This window comes from Polypterus senegalus, chromosome 11 (assembly GCF_016835505.1).
Source record: "Polypterus senegalus isolate Bchr_013 chromosome 11, ASM1683550v1, whole genome shotgun sequence".
Classification (NCBI taxonomy): domain Eukaryota; kingdom Metazoa; phylum Chordata; class Cladistia; order Polypteriformes; family Polypteridae; genus Polypterus; species Polypterus senegalus.
In genome coordinates this window covers 22,542,272-22,548,506 of record NC_053164.1, presented here as the reverse complement: position 1 = coordinate 22,548,506, position 6,235 = coordinate 22,542,272, and the positions used below count along the sequence as shown (strand labels likewise).

Sequence of the window (6,235 nt, the reverse complement as noted above, 5' to 3'; positions counted from 1 at the left end):
TATCTATAAAACAGGAAAGAAATAAAAAAACACCCTGCCCTGGATTGGATTCCTGCCTTGTGCCCTGTGTTGGCTGGGATTGGCTCCAGCAGACCCCCGTGACCCTGTATTCGGATTCAGCGGGTTAGCAAATGGTTGGTTGGTTGGAAATAAAAAAAGCTAATTAAGTGGGGATACAGTTGAGTATTTTGTTTAAGGTTTTACATAATTTTGGTACTTTCTGAGACTTGGGATTTACAATATATAGCATATTCTCAAATAATTAAATTATTTATTATTAGCTGAAATATTCTGAACTACGTTTGTTAATAAAATATTTGCCAAATGATAATAAAAGTTAATATGAAACAATACAGAATTGCCAATGTCCGCATGTTCATAAATGATTGAACATAATTTTATAATAAGAACATTTGCCAAGCAGACACCTAGTTAAACAGACTGGTCATTAGATTCTCGAAACACAAGGGGAGGCAACAATTAAAGAAAAGATGTTGCAATGTTTCAGTGTCTGCCTTACAAAATGAACAGCTAACTTTCAGATTTTAATACAATTTTGACCAGAAAGCGTTAACAGGACACATCTTACATAATAATTCATAACAGATCTCTCGGGCTTTGGAAAGCCATGGAGAATATTATCAATTTTGATATCTGTAATATTCACACAGCCAATGAGAAATCCAAGAGGATTCCGAGTAAGATTGGATTGTTGCAGACACAAATTTAAAAGACAGCAGGGCAGGGGTCTCTCTCTCTCTCTCTCAAAAGGATCAAGCTCGAGCCCTTAATGGAACACCAACATTTAATATAAACTGAGAATGGTCTAACTGATAACCTTCATTATCCAATAGCTCGTTAATAAACATAATACTGCTGTTTAGGCAGTCACCTAGGTCAGAAAACGCAAGAATACGCCACCTCGAACGAATTGTGCTTATTCGAAAAGCACTCGTTCACCATCGAATTTAAATAGCTTGGAGGAAGAAAGAAAATTCGTAGGCTTTTTAACTCCACGTACAACCTACACAACCCAGAAACATCTAAAAGCAAACCGGCGTCAAAGCGCTGCAGCTCTGCAAAACTAGCATAAAACATCAATACCGGCCAATAGCATATAGCGACAGACTTTCAATGCTCCAATCCGTGGAGTAGCCAATCAAATCGAACACATTCGGGATCATTTACATTATACGTCAAGGATGTTACGCGATTCGCTCAGGAAATTGAGTCTTTCTTTTTGACACGCCCATTTCAAAGCGCTTCGTTCTCAAAAAACATTCTCAACACTGTGGACAAAATGCAGACTAAAATTACAAACCAAATGCTATACACATAAAACGCAGCAATCTTTAATCTCAAATGACTCAGTAGTGATGACATTATGAAATGAATACGTGAAACTGAGGCAAACAGAAAAAACAATCAAACGCGTAAACTGGACCGAGAAAATGCAGCAAATGTATGTTTAGTTTCTGTCGTGTTTCCGCTGCATTTGTTATTCCGTCACGATAAGAAGTCAATACATCGGGAATTAAGAAATGCACCTAAGTGACATAAAAGGCAAAAGGACAAAGACGTAAATTATATCTGTAAAACAAACCTCTGTGGCAGTTTGGGCTCATCATCAGACGGTCCGGTAAAATATTAGACAGCACTTGTCAGTACTGGAAAATCTTGGAAATTATAGAATTAACCAACGACAACATGAAAGTAGGATAAATAGACTTGATGCAGCCAAAAAAATGAGTAAAGCAAAAGAAAGCGTTGAAAAAACGAAGGGTATCTAAGGTTAGATCAAAATTAAAATGCGCTAAACAAAAACGAACAAAATCCTGTGCATTCCACTATTGGAAAAGTGTGAAATAACAATAAAGCAAAACGATATACAAAATGGTAATCAATCAAACTGGCAACTTATATGAAGAAATTAGTTTTGTAATACAGACAATAAATGAACTCAGTTTAGTTTTGTATAGCGCTGTTCATCGCAGACCGCTAGGACAAGTTTTCAGGTAAAATGCAAGTAAATGATTAATGCAGTATCATTATATTGACTTGTGTAAAGAAACAGAAAACACAAGAAACTGATTGACCTGCATTGAAAACAGACATTTTTTAATTGTTAAATTACGCTTAATTAAAAACGATAATTACGCAATAAAAAAACTTGCTCCAGAATGTTCTTAAATTCCAGTTTCGAGGAATGCTGGTAGAATCAGAAAAAAGTCAAAGGTACACATCGGATTTACGATGGCGCTCCCTGTTCTCCAATCATAGAACGTGGAATTATGTAGGAGGAGGCTTTACATTGGAAAGAACGATTATTTGACAGGTATAAAAAAACTGACAAAATACCCAGTGATAAGGGGCGGTTAAGTGAGTTCGAATATAGATTGTTAAATTATGTTTTAAACTCCTTAAACGGGAAGTTAAAATGTTCAATTTGACACCTAAGTGCTCCGATTTAATGAAAACATTTTACAGATACGATATTAAACATGAAAACAGTAAACACATACACTGATGTGAATTTCCCCTTGGAGAAATAAAGTATCTATCGATCCAATCAGTGTTTTTTGTTTTGGTCGGACTTTAGTTACGGAAAAAAAAAATCTTTCGCCCAACGTGGGGCTCGAACCCACGACCCTGAGATTAAGAGTCTCATGCTCTACCGACTGAGCTAGCCGGGCACTGGTAATTTTCTTATCCATTTACTTAATGGCTACAAGTTACTGAGTTCTTTCGGTTCATTGTTAAGATATAGTATTATGATTCTGCTTTGCAGTTAATCAAGATATCCTGAATCATGCAGCGATTTTGTCTGTCCTCGGTGCTTGCTTTATCAAAGATGCAGCGTACAACTACGACGCGTCAACCCCTGTTCTCTTCTCTCGGCTGACCAAAAATCACCGCCATACAGTACCTCGACTAATACGTGCAATCTCTCCGCCCCCATGCTGCCGTGAGTCGAGGTAATTCTTGGTAGCGAAAACCAATCAGATCGCTTTCTGCTACCAAGATTCTACCAAGAATTGAAAGCTCGGGCCAATCACGGCCCGTATCGGCTACCAAGAATTGACCAATCACAACCCGTATCGGCTACCAAGAATTGGCCAATGACGGCTCACTCGACTACCAAGAATTGGCGAATCACATTTTTTGAATGATTTTTTTTAAACATTCTTGGTTAAGTTTATTGCATTTATTAAATATTTGTGCAACACGTGTAAAGACAGATATAATAATGTATAAATATAATAAACATTGAATTGTATAATCAGTTTAATTTTACAGAGTGAGCTTTAAAAATAATAACATGAAGTGCTCTATAATTATAAAAATAAAATCATAGAAAGTGAAAAGTTTTTTTTCTTGACTTCATCTTTGACAACTTAAAAACTTTTTTTTTAATTCATTGTTTGGGCGAGTTCATTTTTATCTGAAAAAGACAAATCAACTATGTGTGCATATTTCCTACAAAAGACCCTTGGAAAGTCTTTCTGGTATATAAAGACCAATAATTGTTAATGAATTACTGCAGTAAAAATTATATATATACTGTATATATATGTACATGTAAAAACAAGAGACTGGTATGCTTTTTTTAATAATTAACACTAATTTCACAAATCGTTCACATCAAGGCCAATATAGAATAATAATTATAATTATACTCTATATTAACATTGATGTTATAAATTATGCTTATAAAGCAGACCTACACATTTAATACTCAGACGATTCTAATCATGCTGTAGAATAGTATATATATATATATATATATATATATATATATATATATATATATATATATATATATATATATATGTTTGTTTTTTTCCCCATTCGCAAATGTGCCTTGAGCGGGATTCGAACTCGTGCTTTAATGATATCGCGCATTAGTCGAGTTATAGCTGCAATTCTTGAGAGACGATCTACCAGAAATTATTTCAGGGTTTGTAGTTCGAATCCCGCTCGAGGCACATTGCTAAATGGAAGACTATATCTCTAAAATAAAAAAAATAAATAAATAAATAAAAAACTTTCTCTTCAGCGAACGGAGCTTTGAATACTACATTGCAGATGTATTTTTTTCTTCTTTTTTGATTAAACAAAAACTGTTTAATGAATGATTTGTCAAGGAACACACGGACAACAAGCATAGTTAAAAATCATACTTAAACAAACTGCCTGCCCATTCTATTGAATCATAATTATAACAAATAATAATGAATTTCACTTCCTTATATAACGCCTTTACCATGGTCTGAGACGGCTGCACAGATAATCAAGAGGGGTACAATAAAAATGAAAGCACAATAAGAATGAATAAATAGTGCACAGCCTTGTGTTTTTATGTATTTATAAAATTTGGGAAGTAATATATTCTAGTTGATGCTGACATTTGAAATATTGCAAAGGGAAATGTTTTTATACTTAGCGCAAAATAACTATATATGTTCTAGTAAACAAACATACACAGCACTTAGTATATACTTTTGGTAGTCGTGATTCGTCAATTCTTGGTAGCAGAGTGAGTCGTCATTGGCCAATTCTTGGTAGTCGAAACGGGTTCTGAATGGTCAATTCTTGGTAGCAGAGTGAGCCGTCATTGGCCAATTCTTGGTAGTCGAAACGGGTTCTGAATGGTCAATTCTTGGTAGCTGATACGGGCTACGATTGGCCCGAGCTTTCAATTCTTGGTAGAATCTTGGTAACAGAAAGCGATCTGATTGGTTTTCGTATCGCGCATTAGTCGAGGTACGGCTGCAATTCTTGAGAGACGACCTACCAGAAATTACTGCATTGACGCGAGTTCGAATCCCGCTCAAGGCACATTGCCAATGGAAAAAAAAAAACTTTCTCTTCAACGAACGGTGCTTTGAATCCTACATTGCAGTTGTAGTTTGTTTATTTTTCTTTTTTGATTAAACGAAAACTGTTTAGTGTATGATTTGTCAAGGAACACACAGACAACAAGCAAAGTTAAAAATCACACTTAAACAAACTGCCTGCCCATTCTATTGAATCATAATTATAACAAATAATAATGCATTTCACTTCCTTATAAAGTGCCTTTACTATCGTCTGAGACGGCTGCACAGATAATCAAGAAGAATAAAATAAAAATGAAAGTACAATAAGATTTAATAAATAATAGTGCACAGCTTTGTGTTTGTATATATTTATAACATTTTAGGAGTAATATATTCTAGTTGATGCTGACAATTAATTTGAAGTAGGTAAAATTAAATATTTGGAAATATTGCAAAGTAAACAGTAAACAGCATAAACACCACTTATATATATAGCATTATATATATAGCATTGTCTGAGTATTAAAGGTGTAGGTCTACTTTATAAGCATAATTTATAACATCAATGTTAATATAGAGTATTATTATTATTCTATATTGGCCTTGATATGAACGATTTGTGAAATTAGTGTTAAGTATTAAAAAAAAAGCATACCGGTCTCTTGTTTTTACAGGTACATATATACACAGTATATATATATATATATAATTTTTACTGCAGTAATTCATTGGTCTCTATATACCAGAAAGACTTTCCAAGAGTCTTTTGTAGGAAATATGTACACATAGTTGATTTATCATTTTCAGATAAAATGAACTCGCCCAAACAATTCAGTTTAAAGTTTTTAAATTGGCAAAGATAAAGTCAAGAAAAAAAACTTTTCACTTTCTATGATTTGTATTTTTATAATTATAGAGCACTTCATATTATTTTTAAAGCTCACTATGTAAAATTGAACTGATTATACAATTCAATGTTTATTATATTTATAGATTATTATACCTGTCTTTACACTTGTTGCATTAATATTTAATAAATGTAATAAACTTAACCAAGAATGTTTAAAAAATCATTCAAAAAATGTGCAGGTAAATGTAATTATATCTGCACAAACTGACATTCTTGAAGTAGGTAAAAATAAATATTTGGAAATATTGCAATATTCCAGAGGGAAATGTTTATATACTTAGTGCAAACTAACTATATGTGTTCTAGTAAACAAGCATAACTTAACTATATATATATATATATATATATATATATATACAGTCATGTGAAAACATTAGGACACCCTTTGAAAGCATGTGGTTTTTTGTAACATTTTTAATAAATGGTTATTTCATCTCCGTTTCAACAATACAGAGAGATTAAAGTAATCCAACTAAACAAAGAAAACTGAAGAAAAGTCTTTTCA

General features: G+C 33.2%; 1 non-coding gene across 1 annotated transcript; it reads right to left on the bottom strand.

Moving 5' to 3' along the window:
• Positions 1 to 2,620: 2,620 nt before the first annotated feature.
• On the bottom strand, positions 2,621 to 2,693 carry trnak-cuu. The gene has a single exon. It is a non-coding gene; the product is annotated as a tRNA-Lys (tRNA).
• Positions 2,694 to 6,235: the final 3,542 nt, after the last annotated feature.